This window comes from Apis cerana, linkage group LG7 (assembly GCF_029169275.1).
Source record: "Apis cerana isolate GH-2021 linkage group LG7, AcerK_1.0, whole genome shotgun sequence".
Taxonomy (NCBI): Eukaryota; Metazoa; Arthropoda; class Insecta; order Hymenoptera; family Apidae; genus Apis; species Apis cerana.
Window position 1 is genome coordinate 9,886,186 of NC_083858.1, and position 25,054 is coordinate 9,911,239.

Consider the following 25,054-nt stretch of genomic DNA (forward strand, 5'->3'; position numbering starts at 1 on the left):
CCGGACCGGTTTCAAGGTGAATAGCAAGGTGCTCGCTCGGCCCCCTCCCCCTCCCCCAACGAAATTGCTCCGTGTTACGAGAGGCATCGCGCCCTACCGACGAGGAAACGTCGGATAAGAGGAGAGGGACCGTGGGCAATCGCGAAATGGGACGGACCGATCCGTGGAATGGTAGCTGGGCGAATGTTTCCGATCGTCGACCCTCGAATCGGTCCAACTTCGTGTCCGATTCGCCCCCCTCGTCCTCCTCCTCCTCGTGAAATTCGAAGTTTTGCCAAGGTTTCGTCGCTTCGTTGAATTATGGATATACGTATTTTGGAAATGGAGAAATTCTAAAATTGTCTAAAAAATCTAAAATTGAATCTTGTTGAAAATTAATCTAGGATTGTTTTTACGAACGGGGGAAAGGAGGAAATTGTTGGAAGTATGTATTCCGTGCACGTTCACCGTTCCCCAAGTCAGCGACCTTGGAAAAAAAGAGAAAAGAAAAAAGAAATGATTCGCAATTTATTGCCAAGGCCACTCGAGCGGTGAGCGCCCTATCAAAACGAACGACCCCCTCGAGTCTCCCACTCTTGCAAAGAGCGGAAAGAAGGAGGGACGATGGAAGAGCGAAGCTAGAACGAGATGTACACGGGATGCACGAAACGCCCCTTGTTCGAATCGCTTTTCAACCGTGGCTCGTTCATCTCTTACGAACCAAACGCTGACATCCGCCGACGCTTCGCGGCAATCAAACTTGTCGAGGAAAACTCTTCGACGAGGACAGGATGACGAGTGGTCCGAGCTTCCACCTTCCTCTTCCTCGAGAAATTGCGAAACTTTGTATTCTATTACACGAATCTTTCATCGATCTTCGACCAGAGTATAATCAATGTACATATATATATATATCTTTGATTAAATTTGTATTATTTATATCCTCGTAGTAAATCTAATCCTTTCGAAGAAACCCTTTTTTTATAAATAGTTATTCCGTTTCATGAAATGATCAAATTTTTATGTGACGAGCGTGCGCACAATGGCAATGTCCACGTCGACAGTAAAACAGAATTTTAATACTGGGACGAGTTCGAGGACGGGCGCGTAAAAACGCCTACGTGGTCGTAAAGAGGCATCGTTCGAAGGGAGGAAACCCTCGGCGCGGATTCCTCCACACCCTCGCAGAGATCCCCCCGCGACTCGTCCACCACTCCCCTCCCCTCCCCAGTATACGAAATATGGATAAGATTTCGTTTCGAGTGGCAGCCCTGTATTAGAGGCGGCCAACGCTCTGCCGATGGAAACGAGCGAGCGTGTAATCCGGGGGAGGGAAACTCTTGGGACGAGATATTATTCCGGGCTAATAAGGTGGATATTGAAAATTACTCCTTCAACTCTCTGCCTGCAACACCGTTCGTGGCCTGTTCTTTTCTCTCTTTCCTTTCCCACTTTTTCTTCTTTTTTTTTTTTTTTTTGCTGGATTGGAAGGATGGTTCTTAAGAGTGGATCTTACCTTTCTCTCCTTTGTTCCTGCTCCTTGTATAAAGAGTTACAAGGGAATTTGTCGGGAATATTGGAAGATTTGGCGGGTACGAGGTGTTGGAAGGGATGAAAAATTGGCCGAGAGGATTCAATGTGAATGTTTTAATAGCGGAACGTGTAAATTGGATTTTAGAATTGGATTTTCTGATTTCGAATAAGATTCGTGTCATATTTCTAAACAAACAAGTAATTTGTTACTCCACTAATAATCGATCTAATTAAAATTGTAATATCTGTAGATTAATTTCTTCTAACCATTGCTTAAAAATCATTCTATTGAATAATTCTTAAAAAAAAAAATAACGATTTCCAATTAATTACGCTCTTTCTCGTTACTTAATTATTACTCAAAAATTCAAGGAGTAGTTTCTCCAGTTCTTTGCGAAACGAACGATCTATGACTTATACTTTTGCCCATTATTGCCTCGATTCTTCCTTCTTCGAGAGAAGAAATTACTTACAATTAATTAAATATTTTCATCAGCTATTCTTACCTAATTTGATTTGAAAAATTATTCAGAAACGAACGAATAAAATAATTCTACGAAAGAATTCGAGAATTTAATCTCGCGAAAACAAATAGTAACTATCAAAAAGATATATTAAAAACAATCCAATCCCTCGCGAGAAGAGCCAATTTACAATGTTACCGCAAATTGTTGCAGAGATACAGAATACAAATAATATCGCACAAAATGGGGCGCGAGCTTATCCAATTTTCCCCGCTTATAAATAGAAATGATTTGCATCGTAAAATCGGTTACGGAAGACTCTGTTGCAACGAGGAGTCGCGAGGAATGGCAAGTTTAAACCGCGGCTTCGATATCGGCCCGTTGGGAAATGGATGTTTCATTTCGCGAATTTCGGTTGTGCAACTTGGGCTTCGTTGCGCAACGCAGTCCTCTGGCAAAATTTCGCGGCTGCGGTTGTTGCGCCGTCGCGGTTTTCATTCAACGTGAACGAGGCCCGGAATCAGAAAGGGGAGGGGGGGAGGCGAATGAAATTACAAATGCGCGATGATGTCACGCGAATATATTTTCACGCCGAGATATAATTTTGCCTGGTCGGCCGCCGGAAGAAAAATCGCTTTCGCGCCGATTTTGCAACCAGACGGATCCATGAATCATACTTCCGCCCGTGAGTCACACTTTCGAAGGATTACCACTATGAACCACTAACGAGAAACATTTAATAAAGAATATACACGAGAGAAGATACCACGAAGAAGACCTAATGAGCTTCTTCCGCTACGTGGTTTCCTTTATTTCTTGAAAACGCTGCAGGAAACTTTGATTTTTTTTCCCCTCTTTCTTTCTTTTTTCTTTTCTCTTTTTTTTCTTTTTTTGAAATCGCGCGATAACGTTTCCCGTGTTCGTGCATTTAAATGAACACGATTCGATCGAGAGTTTCGAGCGCGTTAACGCGCGAATGAATATTAAAAAATTCTTGATTTTTGAAAAGAAGGAAAAAAAAAAAATTACTTCTCCAAAATAAATAAATTCAGACTATTTTACAATTATAATTCTGTCTTCTATGTTCTTATGTATATTGTGTAATAATACTTTACAATTTTTATGCGAATCGAGAACAAATAGCACAAGGGTCAATTATTCGTATCAATGCTTTAATTCTAAGAATTCTTTACACTCACACGCACGCGGCCAGAAGATAAAGAAGAAACATGGCGCGCGCGTTAAAAATAGACACGCGCATTATCGACAAACCAGAAACGGATAACGCGAGACTCATTATCGTACAATCGTATTGAAAAAAGGGGAGGGGAGAGGGGGAGAGAAGAAGAGAGATCATCAAATATAAAAATATTTTGGGTGAATAAACAAGCACGATCGTGTTGCAATTTCTTAATTCTCCTCGCGAAGAGAGGTTATCCGGAACCAGAGGCCACAAGGCATGATCGAACGTAAATGACGTAACGATGAAACGATATCCGCGTCCGTAAACGCGACTCGATTATCGTTATCGGATGACAGTGTCTCGTATGACGACATCGAATCCTTCGAGTTGCATCTTCGACGCAAAAGAAAAAAACAAAAAAGAAAAGAAAAAAAGAAAACGTCGAAAGAATCGGCAAGATGGAGACCTGTGATCCGTTAAACCTCGAACCCTTCGATCCTTCGACCTTTTCGAAAACCGTAGGGGAAACCTACGTGATGGAGGGAGGAAAGGGCGCGTTGATACAGGGATGCAGGGTCGTACGAAGCGAAAAGTGGGATGAAAACCCCTCGAAATCGAATCAATTAAGCCACGTGCAACCCCACCCTCTCCTTCGTTGCATCGGTGATTGGATCGGTCGAAAGATTCTCCTCCAAAAATGGAGGAAATCAACGTTCAGTCGTTTTCGATCCGGATTGATTTTCGATGGAATAAGATATGGTACGATTTGAAAAATTTGAATTGAGAATTATTTACTCGAGAAGCTCGATGATCAACTCGATTTAGAGAATTGAAATTAATTCTCCGTGAATTTAAGTGAATTAGGGACTATAATGATAATGATTTTGTTTACTTTAACAAATTATATCATTAATGTTTATAGTATTGTTACGTTAATTAAATTTAAATTTTATTGTTCCAGTTTTCTTTCTTATCTGGATCAATTTTAATTATAAAAATGAAGAAATGGACGTTTACGGTTCACGTCATTATTATTATTATTAATTGAAATAGATAAAAGAAAACCTCCCTGACCTTTCTCTTTAAACTATAAATAACACTTACGTCAGCATGTTAATATGTCAATTACTAACTAATTTTCGAGTATCTTCGGGGAATATACTTATTATTTTATTCATCCAATTAAGATTAATCATATTATAATAAATTAATCTTATTATCCGTGTTAAAAATATAATATATATATATATATATTCAAAACTATTTCTAAAACCTGAAAACTTTGAAACAAAATAATTCCTTATACATCTCATAATAAATCCAAAAAAAGAAAAAAGATCCGTCCAATTTCAAACAACAAATTAGGCAAAAAAGAAAAGAAAAAAGAAGAAACTCACGGGGAAACTCGTCAAAGACATCCACCATCCGAATCCATCATCCGAAAATATCGAAAAAAATAACTTGCCGGACGACCAATCTAACTTCATTCCAATTCGCGCCTATGCACCACGAAACCACCACCACCCCCGTCTCCCTGCCTTCCTCCCCTTTCGAACGAAATCAAAAGGACGTCGGGCATCGGTCGAATCGACAGGATTGGATTCGAGAAAAAGGAAAGCGAGGCGAGAGAGGGCGAATCGAGGGCGGAAGGGGTGAAATCGCACGCGTGACGGCTCGCCCGTTATATTTGCGGGCGGGAAATCGGGAGAAGTGGGGCGCGGGAAATTTCCAATAAAGGGAAATCCAACATTGGGTGCCGGCCGGGCGCGCGTCAGGCGGCCCAATAACAAAGCAATAACTATCGACGATGCGCGCACTGCCATTATACGTGTCTACCGGCATCCACGTAAACGTGGCTACGTGACGGTGTGGCCGATGCAATTGCATCCTCATCCCACCCTTCCCCGAATGCTCCGCTACACATCGTGCCCGCGCCTATCTCCTTTCTTCCGCTATCACCTCTCTCTCTCTCTCTATCTATCTATTTATCTGTCTATCGGTGTTGGTACGCCTGTTCGTCGACGACACATACATATATTTCTGTTATGAATATTTAAGCTGGAATTGGTTACGCGAGTATTCCTTATTTAACGTATTGTTAACGATTTTTTTTTTAATATCAATTGGAGATTTAATCGAAAGATCTTCAAACGTGGTTCGTTAATCTTATCAAAGGGATGATGTATATAGAAAATGCAACATCGATTTCGTACCGAAAATTTCGCACGATCATAGATGATTCTTTGGAATGGAGGAGGTCATCGATCGGTTATGAAAATGAAATGATTCAGAAAAATGCAGCAGGATAATCGAAAAACGCGGGCAGGTAGAAAGGGAGATCGGTTTCGAGGACACGCGTAAAAATTTCAATGCGGGATCGCCAAGCTGGAACATCCGGTTCGATCGGTTTACTGCGTTGGCCGCGATCGTACGGTTTATCGCGTGCGGAAATGGAATTGTTAGAGGGCGCTTTACACGCCCGCCCATCGACTGCCTAACCCCGATTTTTTTTTCTCCCCATCCCCTCCTCTTTTTTTTTCATCTCGGCACTCGTTTTTTTCCCGTGAATTGACCGCACGAGGTGTCTCGCGCCGATGAATGGCGCGTTGCGAGGCAATGAGCGGAATTGTAATCCGTCCAGAGGGATGAGAGTTGCGAATGACACTGTTTTTCGGGGGGATTTTTTTTTTCCAGAGATGTAAGGATAATGGAATATTTTTCCACGAAGAGAAAAGTTTGTTTCTTGGTGCTTTTGGAAAGATTCGATGAGTGAATATTTTTAAAAAATATTCCAGTTAATAAAATAGAAAAATAGAAGAGAAAAATTTACGGATAAAATAAGCAATTTCCAATAATTTTTTTTAAAAAATTGATCTATTGCAGACTTATTCCGACAGTTTTATTCTGTAGATATTATAATTGAGAGACCAATGGAAAATAGACACGTGTCGCACACACACATATATATATCAAACTTCGAATCTCTCAGATTTAATCTTACGAAATTCCTTCAATTTCAATTAAAAATTTATTTACATTGGAAATTTTTCTCAAACAAATCTCGATCGTTAATGTATCTTCTAGAAAGTAACGAATGATCGAAGAATCTTGTACATAAAGTCAAGAGTGTCGCGAAAGGGAGGGACAATGACGGGTAGTTTCGTCAGAGACGAAGAAGAAACAAATAATTTCCGGTCCCTCTGGCGTCGAAACCCCATAACGCTCGCCCATTAGGCCCATCACGCCAACAATCGTCGGGCTTCGAAGCGACCTTCGTCGTTTATTTAATTATTGATTGCACCTTCCTACGCATCCCCTATTCGGCTTGTTGTTATGACAGCCTCAAGAGTGGCCTTTGAAAAGCGAGATTAAACCGCGTCAGTGGCACGACTCTCTTCGATAGAGATCGTTACTTATCCAATCGACGATTCTGAAGATTAGCGTCAACGAAAAAATTCACAAGTTTAACGTCGGCAGCAACGATAGAAATAATTAGCGTATAAGCAACGATAAAAGAAATTCTTTGAAATCGGCTTAAATTAATTAATAATAATCGGATAAATGATTATTTTATTTGGAGTAATTACTGTTCTGTAAATTAGTCGAAAGTAGATGTAGTTTTTTGTCGGAATGACGATAAGAAAATTTTCTTATCAGAGGAAAAAAAAATGTAGATAACAATATACATTTTATTGTAGAATTTTAAAATCGCTAAATTCTAAATTATCATATCTCGTGGTATTATAATTCGTGTATCCTTTCTTGCTTGAGATCAACCTCTTCGCGATTATCCGCCTCGTTATCATCTATTCATATACGTTATAATTAAGCAAATGTTCTCCGAATCTTCTCTCCCTTTATCCATTCGCGTATACGTACAAACGTCGGCTCTCGTAACATTCTGAATATTTCAAACGATCGCTGCCATTCGCACCGTGGAAAGACGTCACGTTTAACGTAAAATCTTGCACGAAGCGTCTGTCAATCTCTTTACGAGTCCTTACCAACGAGCAACCCCCGTTGCCAAGTACTTCGGGATGAAATAAGGGATCCCATCGAGATGAATTTCTATCCACGATTGATCCACCGATATTTCCTTTCGTTTGATATTATTTTGAGTTTACAAACGATACAGCTAATTGCAGGATAACATTGACGAAAAATTAAAAATTAAACAATATATAAGCAGCATAAATAATTAAAAAATTAGGAATTATTGCTACGGAAAGAATTATTCGTCTTTTGTTTACTGCATTCAATCCAATCCGAATTCGCGAAAGTATCACTGTTCCCAAATAATCCCTCCTCCCATCAACTAAAATTAATTATCTCGGAAACCGAAGACTATACATCGAAATGAATCAAAATCAATCTCATTCATTCGTCCAAAGTCATTACACATCCATAACAATCCAAAGTCCTTCGTGAGTGTCACGCCAGGAACCACGAAACCCTCGAAAATCTTTCGATCTGTCGTCGACGTGCCCTCTGACAATCCTGAAACCATTCTCGTGCCATCCATCTATCCCGGCTCTGTCGCATAATAACCCCGGGGCCGGGGGTTAAACCGGGAAATTCGTGCCTCCCAATCACGAAAAAGGGTAGCGGCATCGAGGGGTGAGGGTGAGTCCGCGATACACGAGGAAGAATGGCACAGGAGAAGAAGTGGGGGAGGGGGGAGTGAGGTGAACGGTGTTTTTCGGGAGAGTAAACCGGGGCGGTCTGTTGGGGGGGTGCATCGCACACGCGGCATTTATGCGAGAATAAAAGAGGCCACCCTCGCCGCCTCGTAGCGCCATTTTTATCGTGTGCACCACGCCCGTAACCAAGCCCAACCCTCGGTCAATCGTCCTGCTTGGATGATCGTGCGCGAGACTGATCCTCGTTTAACCTGGATGCGTGCAAACAGCGGAACGCTGCTTTTGATTTTATCCACCCTGTTTTTTCCACCCTCTCTCTATCTCTCTCTTTTTTCCTCCTCCCGTTCGTGTTTTCTCTGTTTTTTTTTTTTGGAGTGATATTAAGGTTTTGTTTTCCAGAGAAGAAAATTGGACTGGAATTTTCCGGAACAACGAGGCTACCTCCTTTGTTTCCTCTTGTTTCCGATACGGTCGATCGCCGATGGGGAGTCCTCGATTTTGATAGAGTTACGAGCGAGTACAGGCGATACAGTGCGAATTCTTTTTCTCTCTTTTTCTTTTATCTTTAGGCAGTTTTATTCTTTTCGCATCGGGGGAGAATTTTTTATTTTCACTTCGTGTGGTGGAAAAAAGAAGGACATCTCTTTCGTTATTCGATAATTTAACAATTTTGTTTTTGAGTTTTAAGTTGATTGGATTATCTTATCTTTAAATCATTCTTCTATTTCAAAAATTGAGGAGTTTAATTTTTATGTGAAACTCTAGAAAAAAAAAAAGGAAAAAATGAAGCGTTAAACAGAAAGAACGAGGATATTACGAGATTCTTCGGGTTGGATTTTGGCTCGCCAATTTACATATTCCCGACTTGGTTCGATGTTTCTAATCGATGTTTCTCGATAGACGAGCGCACTAAACACTTTTGATACGAATCTTCCTGAAATCTTCGCGAACACGAGGGGTACATATGGGATGGGTTCCCGTAACAGGATCCAGGTCGTTACGAAGGGGGCCTGGCATCCCTCTATTAGCATATTATAGTGGTAGCGCGGCAGCACAGTAGGCAATAAAGTATACAAGTAACAGTCAGCACCCGTAATCCCTTCGATAGGGTATGACAGAACGATAATTTGAACGTGCAAATCGTTTGTTTCCCTCGTGGAAGGTTCTGAGCTTAAGTTCTAAGCTAAATAAGCTCTTTCTTTTCTCTTTTTATAACTCGTCATTTTACGATAAAATTTTGAATAAAACGCGTAAAGATTTGATTACTTTGATTATCATTTGAAATTCAAATTAATTATATCTTTGAAAAATTTGACAGAACACGATCATAAATTATCCAAATCGAAATTGGACAAAGATAAATTATAAATATAATTTTCTCCGAATATTCGATACATCGAATTATCCAATGATCGATTTAAATCGAAATAAATTAAAAATTTTCATTCACTTGGAAACAACACTTTCCTCCTCTCAATAACCTAATATCATTATCTAAAAAAAAAAAAAAAAAAAACAGACATCGATAATCTTAATTATCAGGTGTCGTGAACCGTTTCAACCTTTCGAAGTCGATCGACCAGATGTTCGAAAACCGAGAAACCGCGAAAAAATACAGTTTCTGTTGGTTCAACATCGATTCACTGCTCCCGTAATCGGTGTATTCGATCGTGGTGGTTCGACGATAAAAAAAATTAATATTCACCTGGACGCGGGCGCAGCAACAGTTTCAGAACAGTTTACTCGTTCGATTTCGCGCGTTAACCATCCGCTCGCAGGTACGTACGAAAAAAAAAAAAAAGAAAGAAAGAAAAAAGAGGAAAAAAAGGAAAGAAAAAAAGAAAACGAAACACGAGCTCGGTTCGGATTAGCGAGATGTGGCCGGCTATCGATCTCGTTTTTCATCCGCTTTTTGCCGGAGCAGGTTTTCGATCGGTGACGAGCAGTAGGCGCCGCAATAAATCGTAATGGTTTCGCAAAGAGGAGGGAAAAAAAGAAAAAAAAAAAAAAGAAAGAGAGAAAAAGAGAAAAAAAAGGTAAATTTTTATCGGATCCAACGAGAGCGCGCGCTCCTTCTTTTGCATTCTCTCTTTTCTCTTTGCACCCTCTCTCACCCTTGCTTCTTCTTCTTCTTCTTCTTCTTCTGAAAACTGGTTCTTCGCGATACGAATCGAAGGATCGTCGAACGATACAAAGTTCATTGAATCTATAAAGATTCTTTTTTTTTTTTTTAATTTCCTATCCGGGGGGACGATTAATGATAAAATGAGATTCGATATCTTGATAATGAGAAGATGATATAGGTTAAGATTGTTAAGAATTGTTAGTTTTAATGTTTTTATCCGAGGGTAATGGATTCTCATTTTCTCGTTTTTTTAAGAGCGAATAATTTGCGGAAATGTAAGAGTGAAATACGACGACGATTGAAAGAATATTCGTTCATTTGTTTAAAAAATGTATCTTTCGAAAAGTTATTTATTTCTTTTGCTCGTTTAAAAGAATGAAAATCGTATATAACAAAATTTAAGAAATGTGAAATCTACCTTTTTCAAATTTAATCGATAGCAATTAAATTTTAACGAAATCTATCGAAAGAACTCCATGTTTGTAGTACACGCTTGAAGAACGTGTCTACAGTAAGACAATTTGTAGATTCTACCGTGCTTTTTGTTCTATATACCTGGATCATTTCTTAGTTGGTACGAAGTAACAAACAAACTGCCCGACGAATCGTAAACATATCTAGCTTGCAATTCTCGAACAGACAAACTAACGAAATTACGAAATTTCAACATGGAATAGAATATTTATCGACAATTCGTCATATTTATTTTATTACAAGTTTAAAAAGAAAAAAAGTAAAGAAAGAAAAACGAGAATATTATCTACGAAAAAAACTGCACGTTCTTTCGTGATATCGCAATTCTACGACGAATCAGAGTCATTTTTAGATAATCGTAAATTCCAACGACGCGCATTCATGAAAACTTATTATTATTACGAATAGAGCAGAATATTTTTCAAGCGATATTGCTAAGCGATATTGAAATATCGATTGAAGGAATGAAGAAATGATGTACGCTGAATTAATAAAATTATAATTATTACTGAAGTTTATGGTAAACCGAAGCCAGTGTTTATTCAGTAGAGCGTGCAAGAGATTTAGACGTTCCTGGTCAGACATCTCAGAACTTCAGTAGAAGCTGATCGCACTTCTCCGATCCCTGACGTCTAATCGTCTCAACATTTATCTTTCAATTTTGATTATTGAATTAGCATTTATTTATTATAAATAAATCGTGAAAATTCAACATTTCGAAATTTAAAAATTCTATTTCGAGCCTAAACTGCAATACACACGATAAATTATTTTTCTCCTCAATTCCTCAATTCAGAGAAATTCGCCTATTTCAAATACTGCTCAAAGAAGATTCGAATAAAAACCCTAAAAGACTCTTTGCTCTTGACTCCTCCCCATCCCTAACCCAATACATACAAATAACGAACTGCTGGAGGAAAGATCCGCGCCAAAACCGAAGCGTTTAACCACCCAACGAAAAAATCGTTCCCTCCACAGCGTCGTCGCGGCCATCCACGCGTCAATACCTTCCTCTCTCAACTCGGGAGAGAGAAACGCTGTCGTGAAACGTTCTCTTCGCCGTGGAAACTGAATGCACACCGATAAGAATCACCGCCACCGCCTACCTTAATTTTCATAGCGAGCGGCGAATAGCGGCCGAGCGTTTGTCCATTAAATTCCGCCATTTTAGATATAGCGGGAGGGGTGTCTCGCTTCGTTTCGCGGGCTAAACGCGTGTATCACACGCGTACGTGCACGTATGCACGTATGGGATCGCGCACGATCGAGCCGAGCGTGAAGCGAGAAGCGTATGTGTAGCGGAGGGGACGCGAAAGAAGCGGCTGAACAACAGCGGGGAGGGTCGGGCGGAGGGAATGAGAGGGAGTAATAAAAAAGTAAGGCGGCTATCGCAACGAGGAAGTCGGCGTTTCGCGGTTGCGTGCTCGGCATGAGCTGACGTCAGCCAAGATGGCTGCCGGCCGGCCCTCTCCTTCATCATCGCGGAACACACGCAGACACACGCACGCCATCATACGCGCGCGTACGCGCAATGATACCGGGGGAGGTTCCGGGCCAGATTAAGTGATTAGTTGGGAAACGGAAGAGGGGAGTGGGTGGGAGGAATGCGGAGCAAATGAAAAATCGAAAATCCGGAGGATCGAGGAGTTGCTTCGTCGAGAAATAATTGCAAGGATCGAGAATTTTAATGGCTGGGGAGGATTCTTGTCAAGTCTTTAATCAGTATTTTTGTAAGAAGATAATTTTAGAAAGAATTCTTGATTCTTGTTGAAATTTGAATTGTTACGCGTTAAAATTTTTACGTCGACAGTAGAAAAGGAATATGTTTTCACGAGTACGAAACTTTCGAAGAGGGCGCGAAAGAAAGGGGTGATAGTATTTCGAAAAAGGTAACGAGTACCGATGTTTCGTTTAAATTGATAAGTGTGATCTTAGAGAATGATAATGGAAAAATGGAAGAGAATATCGAGATTGGAAAAAAAGAAAAAAGAAAAAAAGAAATAGTGCAGTTTGCATCTGCATGTTTCAAGGCGATCTTGTTTCGCGGAGGAACATGTTTCTTTAGCCGATGATGGATTATCGGGAGAGTTGATATAAGAGTATCCTGCGTTGAGACCTTTGATTTAGAGTTCTTGTTTCGATCTTTGATCTCGTTGGATTGGAGAAGGAATGATGAAACATACTCGTAAAATATAATAATCATGCAAGGGATATCATAAATCGGATGAAGCCAAGAAGACTCTTTTATTTCTATATCGCACACACGATACTGGAAGAATAACAACGTTGTTGTTATCGATGTGGCAATATTCTCGAGCCAGTAGATACCTCCTTTATGTGATCAGGCACCGTAATATCGCGACAAGTAGAAATAGCCGCAACAAATTTCATAAATAATAAAAGCGACCAGTAGTGGAACTCAACGTTAAATCAGGCTTAACGTTGAGAATAAGATTTTTTTTTTTTTCATTACTTTGCTTTGTAATAAATTCTATTTTGAGACTCGAACATGATGAATTTTCGATTAAAAAATTAATTTTTATATTCCTTTCGTTGTTCGTTTTTCGTAATTTTTTCTTGTTGCATCGAACAATTGCGTTATATATGTAAATGAAAAAAAAAAAAGGGAAAAAGTGAAGACGATCAGAGCTCAATGTGCGCATGCACGGGAATAGCTCTCATTGTCGGTTGAAAAGAAAACGATAATCTCTCGAAGAAAAATTAACCAGCCGTCTCGTGACAACACTGTCATTATTTGTGACATCGTGCAATCGGATTTGCGACAGGAAAAATTGCAATCCGATATTCCGAGAAACGTATGCTTCGATGAAGAAATAAGCAGATGGTAAACAAGTAAATCAACGTCGCCTCTGCCATTACGGCTATCACGTCACACACTCGAATTCCATTCGGTATAATTAGTTGAAATATAATACAATTCGTAAGAAAGACAAATACAACTTTCGCGCCAAGAATTTTACACGACCTATTTCATTCTAAATACGTTCTTTATCGATACACACGGATCGTTGAATCGATCGAATTACATATCTCCAAGAGATTCGAAGAACGTATGCATCGGTAAATAAAGTCAAAATAAGGAATGTAAAAATTTCACATCGGAATCAATTAACCAAACTCGGTGGAATTTGCCACTCGCGCACACAGTACCACAATACGATCCGTCAACATATTTATCACGGTTCACTCCACGTGTTCGCTAATTAAAATTCCTCAAAGCCAACTTCTTTTCCTCTTAAACGTTTGTCGTTGGAGCAAAACAGCGACGTTCGTCGCGAAATATTCAGATTAGCCAGAAACCGTCCCCGTCGCGACGTCAGATGGATAATCTCGCGGCGATAAACAGCGTGCCGGGCTCACGTCCCGCGATAAATAAATCAATGGCTCGCGTGGAAACGCTCGTTACGTGCCACGCGAGCGATTACTCGCGTCGGCCTCGATCATGCTCGATACAGGTCCGTAATCAGAAATAATTGCACGGGACTCTTTTCAGTTTGCCCAGTTCCTGGCCCGCTACGTGCGCGCGTGATTGAATTTATAATCGGGCCTTTCATTCGTTCGATCGTCGTTCCGCTCGCGAATCGTTTCGCGGAATTCGCCGCCCCCGTGTTTTCCTTCGCAAAGTGTGCTTGCAAAGAAATTTTTTCCCCCCTCCATCATCCAATTCGATCATTTTCGAGCAGATTAGAGCCTCGAACGGGAATAACCAGCCTCGTGTACGTTCTCGTGAATATTGTTGAGCTTTCTTGTTGCTGTGTGAATCGAAAATTGACGGAGAACAATGGAATTCGTTTATTTTCCGAAACAACGCCTGCCGGAAGATCAAACGTAGTAATTTTCTTTTCTTTTTTTACAGAGATAATATTGTATGGATGCAATATTGAAATAAATCGCGAGGAAAGAAAACTTTTTCACACGAATTATTGTTTTCGTGATATATTTAATAGAATTCGATAGAATTATCGTATTCTTCGAACGGATTGATGAAACGTCCATGAATTTTCAATAAATGAATAATTCCGTTCCGGAATTGTTAGAAACGATCCTATAAGTAACAACAGATTAAAACGTTAACGAGAAACATATTGTAAACATTGTAGTCTGAAGATTTTAAACAAACATTATTCGTACGTAATAGATTTCAACCGAGTGTTTCTAAATTTAAAACAATGTACGGATAGCCGAGCAATTCTTCTGCTTCTTCTCCTTCGCTTCAATACCTCTCACAATCTAATAATCGACGAATAAATTACTCTTTCCGTGGACGAGGATCGATTGAATCGCGATCAGATCCTATCCTATCTACCATAACTTTCATTCAATCGGGCGAACTTTGCCCGATTAAAGAGCGACGTTAACGAAAATTTAACGGCGAGTTAACGACGCGACACGCTGAGCCAGTAACCCATAAATGCGTACACCGGGGGTTGAACAGAGGCCAGAATGAACGAAAGCGGAAGACAGAAGGGAAACGAGACAGAAAGGGATACAGAGACGCGGAAACATAGAGAGAGAGAGAGAAAGAAGGGGACCAGGAGGAGGGAGAAATCTGCGAGCGCCACCCTTTCGTATGCAAATTCAGGAACACCTGGAGGCAAAGGTCGCATGCAAATCAGCCCTGTGTAGCCATCTGATCGGGGCCCGAGCCGCGGCTCCCCGTGCAAACACGTGTTTTTTACAGCCTCTAAAAAATCGTGTCGCATATTTTTCCCTCTTTTTTTCCTCCCTCTCTCTCTCTCTTTTTTCGCCCCTCCTTTGCCCATCCTCTCTTTGTTTTCCCTCCATCCCCTCAACCGTTTCGTCCCGCTATTGCTCTTTATCGGCTCACGATTTCGGGAAACACCGATCGACCAGAATATATTTTCACGCGAATCGCGCGACGGAGTGGCACACTGTTTGCCGACAAGCGGAACGATTTTCATGGCAAATATCAAACCGGTCCGGTTTACAGAGGGTGGAAACGAGAGAGAGAGAGAGGAAAAAAAACCACCGCAGAGGCGCAGTTTATCAAATTTTTTCCCCTCGCTTGATTCGAAACCCCTCTCCCGAAACACCGCCACTCGAGCACCACCACCATCACCATTAATTCGCGAGCGTGTCTCTCGGGCGGGGGGAGGGAAGGGAGGGAAGGGAAAAAATCTGCGTCAACGGTGAAAACAACAAATCCGATCCCCGGCCCGCGAATCGACCATCGAGACGATTAATTCACCATCGCGTACGCGCTGTTTTTTTTCCTCCTCTTTTTTCTTCTTTCCCCCCTTTTTTTTTTGTTTTTCCAGCGTGTGTAAAAAAGTCGTGTCCATTCACGCGTCCAATCGATCCGATCGATGTCGATTTTCACCGATTTTTCGACGAACTAAGAATTTATTGGATCGATCCGATATCGCGTGATATATATTTCTTCTTCTTCTTCTTCTTCTTCTTTTTTGTGCAACAAATTCGTTAATCGTGTTCGTTATTCGCTTTCCGCTTTGTTGTTAATTGCATTTCGAAGGGTGAATCTTTGAATAACTCAACAGTTCCTGGATGTTATAAAGTAAAATTAGGATCGGGATAGAAGATGGATGGGAGTGATAGCGGAAGGAAGGAGCAACGTGTATATCGCGAGATGAGTATAAGTTGGGGCGATAAAATGTTGGATAAATTAAATTCTGATCAGACTCAGAACGAGTATGGATACTTGTGCTAACTGGTCCGTAATTAATCCTTGAAGGTAGTAATTAAGCGAGTATCAATCAGAATTAAAATCTGCAAAGGAGCAAGGGAATACTGTAATACTAATTTTCTTCTTCTCCTATATTCTCGCTGTCTTTTATTCCTGATAATATTTCCTATTTAATTGCATCCTTTTTTAATACAATTTCACCGAATATCTTCAGCAAAGAGAAAAATTACGAAATGTTAAAATAATCTCTTTAGAACAAACTTTTGAAATACAAACTGACCTTCGATTCTTATTCATATATATATTTTTTTTATTAATTTTCAATAATGAATATTTTAGAGAAACACAAAGAAAGCTATAAATTCCTAGACAATTTTATTTCGGTCTCAAACGACAATAATAGCACACACATACCCTGGGTGGTCGCGCGAAAAGGAATCTACCCAATTACCCCCTTTTAATTGCCCGTTTCTCGGTTATTCCAGGCCCGCCTCGAGGCCGAACATCCCCATTTCATATGCAGGCATTCCGAATGCAAATATGTCCGGCTAAGACATATTAATTCCCCGCGTTTTATCCACCACGTTTATGGAACGTGGCGCGAATTTTTTTCCTTTCCTTCTCATTTCTTATTTTTCATTTTCTTCTCTCTCTCTCTCTCTGCCCTCATCGTGGCTACTCGGAGCGGTGTATTCTGGCGTATAAAATGGAGAAAAGAAAAAAAAGAGTACGTGCACACCAGGTCGTCCACACCGGCCGGCTTGCCAACGCTTTCTAATTATTCTCTTCGTTAACGACCCCGGCCCCTTAATTGGCCAACGTGACGATACAAATCGTAGTTTCTTCCATACATATGTATGCGCGATGTAAATCCGAGTAAACACCCGCGATATGAGCGAGCCGCACGGGATAGAGACGTCACCTCGGCCCTAAAATACTACGGGGCCGAGAACTGCTTAATTATGCGCGAAACGTCGTCGATTTTGCTACTCCTGTTGCCACGGCACGATCGTAGAAATACGTGATGCCGTTTCTTTCGAACCCCTTTCGAGCGCGGGGGGTCGCTTTTTCCTGTCCGCGTAGACACAACGCCGCCTCGGCTGCGCGTGTAATACCTTCTTCGAGAGGAGAAGGATTATACTTTCATGTTGGTTCGATGCGTACGTTTAAAGTTTTTGTTCTTCTCGGTTGGATTGAAAAAAAAAGAAGAAAGAAGAAAGAAAGTAAGGGAAAAAAAGAAAGGAAGGAAGGAAGAAACTTGGAGAGATGGTTCAAATGGTGGACTGTAATTTAGTTTCTCGATGAATTTTTTTCTTTTTCTTTCTTTCTTTCTTTCTTTTTAAGGGTAATTGGTCTTGGACTTGAAGTCATAATTTTGTTTGTAAAACATTGGGTGTGCTCGAAATAAGCACCGTTTCTTTGGATCTAGGGGAGAGTAAATGCAAGTATAATGATAGTGTTTGTGGTATTTAAAATTCAGTGGAGTTTGATTGGTAGTTTTCAAATTTGAAATACTAGTTTCCTCTCTTCCTTTATTCTTTTTCTTTTTTTTTTTTTTTAGAAGATATGGTGTAATGAAATATCTCTGTCTGGAAAGAATGTTCGATTCAAAAAGATTTTGTTTGTAACAGATATTTTAAAATTTTCCATTTTTCGAAAATCATGCGTAACGTGAGAGGGGGAGATTGTTCTTAATTCTGATTCTCAAATTATCTTCTCGATCTTCAAGGGATCTTCAAGGGATATTTTCAAGTTTGATGCAGTTTCAGTTCACACGGCAACTGCATTTCTCCCGTGACGAGCGATGAGACTCGTTATTTTTTCCCCCCTCGAGCAAGCCACACGAGTGACAGACACGAGGCTCGATAGACGGGAATTAACCCGAAACGGGCTCGGCAAGTTCGGCAAGTTCGGCCCTCCTTCGCCAATTATTGATCTGATAATAGTCGCGGCCCAACCCGTGCACACGATCCGTCTATTTAAGTTTGTTACGTGCACGAAATGCACTTTCGAGTTTCCAAACTCTTTCGGCCGAGTGCGCTCGTTGTCAGCTTAAATAATTGAAACGTCCGTCCGGTTGTGCGCCCGAGAGATGGCGAAAACATTAATTTTTACCATCGGCATGTCGAAAAACCACATTTTGGAAAAAAATTACTTTATCATCTCCAGCCGATATTTATTTTCAGCGTTTCACGAAAAATTTCCACAAACAATCTTCCGTCTAATTCAATTTCGTATCGACAACACACTTTAAACGCGCAGTTTAAACAGTTTTAATTGACTCGGGTTGTTGAACGAATTCTCCCGTTTCCACTTTCGAAACAACCTCCCCTAAATAATAATTAAAAGAAAGAGAAAATAAAAAGCAAGCAAACAAAAGGAGAAATGAAAATTCAACAGTAGGATCTCTTCCACGAGATGACGAGTCTCGTGACCTCGAACCAACACGGTTTCATCGAACGGTAACACGGCTCATAAATCGGCTTCGCGCGCAATTAAGCCCGCGTCCGATAAATCAGTGTTTTTCTCGCCGATCCCACTTCTGCAGGGTATATTTCCGCGCGAAACGTCTCGTAATATCATCATTCCTCGCGTTTACGCCGCCGTTTATCGGCCGCTTGCGCGCCACGACGCCACATGACGGCCAGGAATTTTTTAATGGTGTCCCATCCGGGCAAACCGAGGTTCGTTAAATTTCACGGAGAAATATGGCCGGGTTTCCGCTCGTAAAACACCGAAAAGGCCGAACCTTACATTTTTCCTAATAAGGCCACTCTATCTGGCCTATTATCGGGGGACCATCGCTGTCCCGTTAAGGGACACCGTAATCGGGGCCTGTTCCAGATAACGCGTAATTAATTATGGGGCGCGAGACGATTAGCCACCAACCGCGCTTTTTTTTCAAGGGACTTGTTAGGTTGATTCACTTTCCTTTCTTTTCGTCTGTTTTTGGATCGCTTTTCTTGATCTTATTTTTCGCGGAGATCAGATACGTGCATCGAAATTTTTCTTGAGGCTGGGATATTATTTCGATTTAAATATTTGAGTAATATTTCAATGATCGAAGATTTTACTAGATTATTTCTAGATTTGTTTTTTTTATTTAGGAGTTAATGTGAACTATTCAAGGGTAATTTAAACGACAATCGAAAACCTGGATCGAAGTTGTTGGAATAGGTAAATATAAGACAATAATATTTCCTTTCATATTCTTTGAAAAGTAAATTGATAGTTTACTCTAGGATTGAGCGGAGGTTAAAGACTATACACGGGCATAATAGGGTATCCAAGTCTATTTATTATGGACATAAAGCACGATGATAAATAATAAGATGCTATCGAAGAAGAAAACTTCGTCTAACCAGTTGTTTCGAAATTTTCATTCCTGTGATTATTTCTTAATAACTCGGGATGAGTTTATTTATGTATTTACACCCTCGCTTTTGCAATCATTTTGATGCTAAAAATATAGAAGAACAGTTATACAATTGATTCGTACTAAAATTGAAACGTAATAAAGAATGTCCATAAACTAAAATTAGCATCTCAGGTAGACGAAGAAATTTAGAAAAGAAAAAAAGAAATAAAAGATTTTCCACATTCTAAATCTTCAAATCTTAAATACAAGAAACTTTTCGTATATGGAGAGGCAAAATGAATTAATGAACAAATTATTTCGATATCGGGACAAAGCCTATAATAAAGAGTCGTGAAAAGTTAATGGGTGATTCAGGATCGAGAAAGAGAATTGGGGTGCGTAGATCAAGGGAAGACAGAAGAGACGGGTGGCTCATCGAGTCATTGGCCCCCGGTTTTATAACGATGACGTCGAACGTAAATCGTCATTTTTATTGCGCAGCGATCCTCTTTACGCTTGTTCGCCGACGCTTTCGAAATTCTCGTCCCACGTAAAAACAGGCCAAAGCCGTCGTCGCGTCTCGTTTCTCGACCCCAACAACCCCGAAGAATTTTAAACGCCTCTGAACAATCGTCGAATTCCTCGAGATATTCTTTCTCCGTCCTCCTCCTTTCTCCCCCCAACCGCCGAATCTTTGTTTTACACCTCCGCCAAGGAAATCAAAGAGGAAAGTTCCGTTATTTCCTTTTTCGTACAACAAGCCGTAAAAGGTTATATCTTTCTCGTCCAAGATCAACTCGATTGATCTGGCCGTCCAATGATTCGATGATCGAAAGAAGAGGTCGAATTCGAGTTATGAACGCAGAGGTAAAACTTCCATTATTCGAATCAAATAGATTCTCATTGCTTTCTCTAATTTCTTCTCAAAACTATTTTTTGATTTGGTTTCGATAACATGTCGTTATGTGTTCAATATTAATTTTAAATGAAATTCTATTCTTTATAATATTCTACATAAGGAAAAATATTATACGTAGAGATAGTGTATAATAATGATTTTAATTAATTCGGTAACTAGAATAATGGAAGTTCCATTGAAAGAAAGAAGAAAATGTGACAAAGTGATAAAAGTATATCGAGAAGGGATGATCCTTGCATCTATATTTCTTTCCCATTCTCGATTTCGATACTTTTCTTTGTTTTCTTCCTCTTTTCTCCCTTTTCTTCCCTCCTTCTCACTAACCTTCCCCTTTCAAATTGACGACGTGCACGCGAACGAAGCTGAACCATTGCTCTCTAAACAGCCACGACGACGACGACGACGATGACGACGGCTCGTGTGAGCGGCCAACCAACGTCCATAATTAATGATAATTGTTCAACTAGCTTGATGGCTTTAATTAAAGGCAGTTCTGCAATTCTCCACGCGGCGATCTTGCTTCTATTTTCCCGTCTCCTCCTCCTCCTTTCTCTCTTTCTCTGTCTCTCTTCATCCTCCTCTATTCTTCATCTCCCCGTAATTCCTCTTTCTCTCTAAATTCCACCCATCTATCCATCCATCTCCTTTCTTATCCGCGCAATTTCTGATTCTTTCTTTCTTTCTTTTTATTTTCCTTCTTCTATCCAAGGTTTTCGACCGATTAACGCTTGAACGAGACACCCCTCCCTGCGCTATCTTCGAGCGGAATCGAAATCCCCCTGGTTTTAAACTTGACGAATCGAAAACAAAAGACGATCCATTATTGTCTGTTCGTGTCAGCATAATGAATCAAGGAACGGTGGAATTTCATGGTTTCGACGTGTAATTAGCTGTGGAACGCGAGAATTACCCCGTTAACGATTTCTTTGGAAACCCTCGTTAAAAGGAACACTCGTTATCCGAATACCCTGTTATTTCGGATCTCTCTCTTTTTTTTATATTCTTCCTGTTGCTTTCCCTTCCTCCCCTCCCTTTTTTCTCGATTTTCGAACCGATAATTTCGTTCTTTTATTGTTATTGTTATTGTTGTTATTATTATTTTTATCCAATATGGCGGCCTATCGTGAAGACTCGTTGAAAGACGGAATTTTTTTTTTTAAATCGATCATGATTTTCTAATGGGTTTTAACTTCTGATCGAATAGTCTTTCAAATTTATTTTCCTTGGGAAGGTATAATTAAATGTGAAGTGATATTATTTAGTATGAAAATGTTTCCTTCCTTTCTTCGGTATATAAAAATATTAATTTTTTGAAAAACTATCGATGAAAAGAATTAATTGTACCATTGAAATCAATACGTTTCAATTTATATTTGATCTTCTTTTTTTTTGTTAGATTAAAAAAAATGAATTTTTTCTATGTACAATCGAGGATTATTGTAATGGAAACAAACAAAGTTCCATATAATTCATATTTAATCCCTTTTATGGCCCATCATTGAAAATGTAGTTTCCTCATTCCTTTATCATTATTATCAAATTATACTTAAATATATTAATATTGTAATAAAATAAAATAATAATCAAAAATTTTCAAGAGACTAGTTTTTTACAAATACACTTATTTTTCCATCAATAATTTGATGACATATCATAATCAGCGAACCGTCTTTTATTTTTATTGACCCTCAAATTTCTCTTTCTATTGCACTTGTACCAATCCTTTTAAAATTTCGTGAACCAATCTTGATCTCCCAACGCGACAACCGTTGTGCCAAATTGTCAACTCCATTGGACACCTCGAAAATCCGAGGATCGAACCGAGGCGATTGAAAAGAGGGGGATTCAAGCGAGGTGGTCCCCCAGTACAGAGGTCGAGAAGGAAGAAGGTGAAGGAGGACGTCCTCCTTGTCTAAAAGTCGAAGTTATCGTCTGTTTTTCTCTTCTTCTTCCTTTTTTATACCCAACATCCCCCTTCCCCCTCCCCGGATTCCAGCTCGGTGGCGGAGAAGGAACCCTTTCGGAGAGGAGAAACGAGAAGGAACCGCCGGCTCGGCCCTGCCATGTGTTTCGAATGAATTTACATGACGTCCCGGCGTGTAGCTATGTCACTTTTTGCCGGTGTGCGTGCGTACGTACGCGCACTAGGGCCAGCATGTGGGCAGAGATTCCCTGCAGCGGCAGATGTTGGACCATCTTCGCTGTGTGTGCCCCTTCGAGATACGAAACTCGCCATGATTATACCCTATCTGGCCGGCGAGGGCAGGGCCGTATCGTCTTGCCGGATTCCTCGGCGCCTCGCCAACCTTGATGACGTAACGGGGCCCTCCCAACCACCCCCTCCCCGCGCGAAAACGTCCTCCTTTCCTTTTCATTCTCTCTCCCTTCCTTCCCTTTTCACTCGTTCACGTTCATGTTCTTTCGATTGAAGAACAGTGGCGTTTCTCTGCTCTTTAATTTATTATATTTTTGGAGAATTTTAGGTCGAAAATCTAAAACGGCTTCTGGGATATTACGAGATTTATCGTAACGAGAACGATATACATGGCTAGGTGAGAATGTATATACTTTTATTTCATGGAAGGTGATTTCGAACGAGACTTTTTCGAGAAGATTTTTATAACGCAACGTGTTGTAAATATTTCCTCGACGTTCGAGTATCCCGTTTCGGCCAGTTTGTTCAAAGGGAAGATTTTTTTAGAAGCGGGGGCGTGGCCGTTTGTTTGGAAATATTCCCTGATAAGTGGAACGAGATAATTCGACGAGATTTCGAAGCTGGCGGGGCGTATATCATTTCTGTGACAGTGACAAATTTATGGGGAAACTTTTTAACAAGGAAAAGGTTCGAAGATACCCAGGTATTTTGTAAAGTTTCTACGTAATCCCTATCATTAGATTAATTTATAATAATATCCTTTACGTATCTTCTCTCGAGGAGAATTCTATCGAATCCGATGTAAAAATAAAGGTTAAATATAGGGTTAATACGTTTCGTTATTATTATCAAAGAAATCGCCTCACTGTGACCAGAGAGACTTTTCCTCTCTTTTAAAAAAATATTCATTACCGATTCCATCTTCGTGATTTCGCCCGTGCACTCGAAATTCCGACACACTTCCAAATTTTTCCCGCCATTTTCCTTATCCTTACCGAATAATACCGCCACTATAAGCAACATGCACACTTCCAACCGAGCGTAGAACACACCTGAAACAAACAGGGAGAAATCATCGATCAGTGTGATTGCAGGATTACGCTTCTCTCTGTCGAAAAAAAGAAAAGAAAAAAAAAAAGGGAGGAAGAGAATTTGCCGGACGATCTCGATTTTCGCGTGAAACGATATTCGGACGAGAATGCACAGAGTTTCTCGGATTACAAGTGTTCTCGATACCTGGTCAAAAAAAATGGCAAGGATGGAAGGGGAGGGGGAAGAACAGTTCGTATAAATACGCGAAAAGTTGGTCGCACGAATATCGGTGAAACTATATCGTTGCGATTTTTCGACCGTGCTTTTCACCGAATGTTTTATTTCCTTTTCTTTTTTTATTCTTACTCTCTATTCTGTTCTTTCTTCCTTTTTTTTACTATCGGTGACCGTTTGACCCACATGGGACAAAATATAACTCGAGCTCTCCTTCCTTTTTTCCCTTTCTTTTCGAGAAACGAACGTGCGGTTTCGCCGATGCGCTACCGCTTAATAATAATAACAATAATAATGATAAATAATAATTATTGTAATTCCGATTCAAGGGTATCAATCATACGGATTTCAGGAGGATCGTGAATCACGGGTATAATACGAGTCGAGTGAAAACGAATTCGAAAGGTGGGGGGAAGGGGGGAAAAGGGAGAGAGAGGAACGTCACGTCTCTTGACGTAAATGCACATAGAGGAGAAACGATAATGTCGCGGAGAAATTATATGCTCTCGAAACTCGCCCTGTTATCGAGCAAATCGCTATTGTGTAAAATTCGATGCGCGAAAAAATTGGCAAGCGGATCGGTTTACATTCGAACGGGACACGTGATGTTCTTTTGAGCGTGATACGTTGTAAAAGTCGTACGATTTCTTTTTTCTTTTTTTTCTTTTTAATCTAAAGTCACCGTTGAGAGTTGGAAATATTAACAACTTTCTGTCACACTTTTTTTCAATCTCGAAAAGTATATCGCACGATCTCTTTATTAAAGCGGCCCTAACCCCAGCTGGATTTTAAATTCGTTACCTCACCCTCAAGAATACCACATCGTGATATTTATTAATGAAATTCACCTAACTTCTAACGACCCTCATGAACAAGATCTCGAAGCCTTCTCATCGCTACCATAACTATCGTAACTACCATAACTACCAGTAAACAAGTATCAGAATTCCATGTATCACGTCAAGATGCTTACCGTGTCCTAAATACCATGTACCAAATCAATTGCTCTCTTATCGAATATATATATATATATATATATGTACATGTATGTATATCACAGATACATCATTAAAGACAGACTCATCGCGATAACGATTGCCAAATGATAATTTAAATTCAAAATTCTTACTGTCCGATGTATCGAGCATTTTCAATCTTATCAAGAATTCTTTTTCGAAAATTAAAATTAAAAAAAAAAAAGAAAAAAGACAAAGAGGGTCCACAACGCGCCCCTCTCGTGTTCACGCTTGGAAGATGCAACCGGCGATCGAA

General features: G+C 40.1%; 1 protein-coding gene and 1 long non-coding RNA gene across 4 annotated transcripts in view; one reads left to right on the top strand and one right to left on the bottom strand.

The window, feature by feature from the left end:
* The window catches only part of LOC107999229 (UPF0489 protein C5orf22 homolog), a 761,052-nt gene that overhangs the window by 546,783 nt on the left and 189,215 nt on the right, over nucleotides 1-25,054 (top strand). The gene's annotated exons all lie outside the window — the stretch shown is intronic.
* The window catches only part of LOC114577723 (uncharacterized), an 84,823-nt gene that overhangs the window by 37,944 nt on the left and 21,825 nt on the right, over nucleotides 1-25,054 (bottom strand). For all 3 annotated transcript variants that reach the window (XR_009830548.1, XR_003698006.2, XR_009830547.1), the window contains one exon: nucleotides 1-23,568. This exon is cut by the window's left edge. This is a non-coding gene — a long non-coding RNA (uncharacterized LOC114577723). The remainder of the gene's footprint in view (nucleotides 23,569-25,054) is intronic.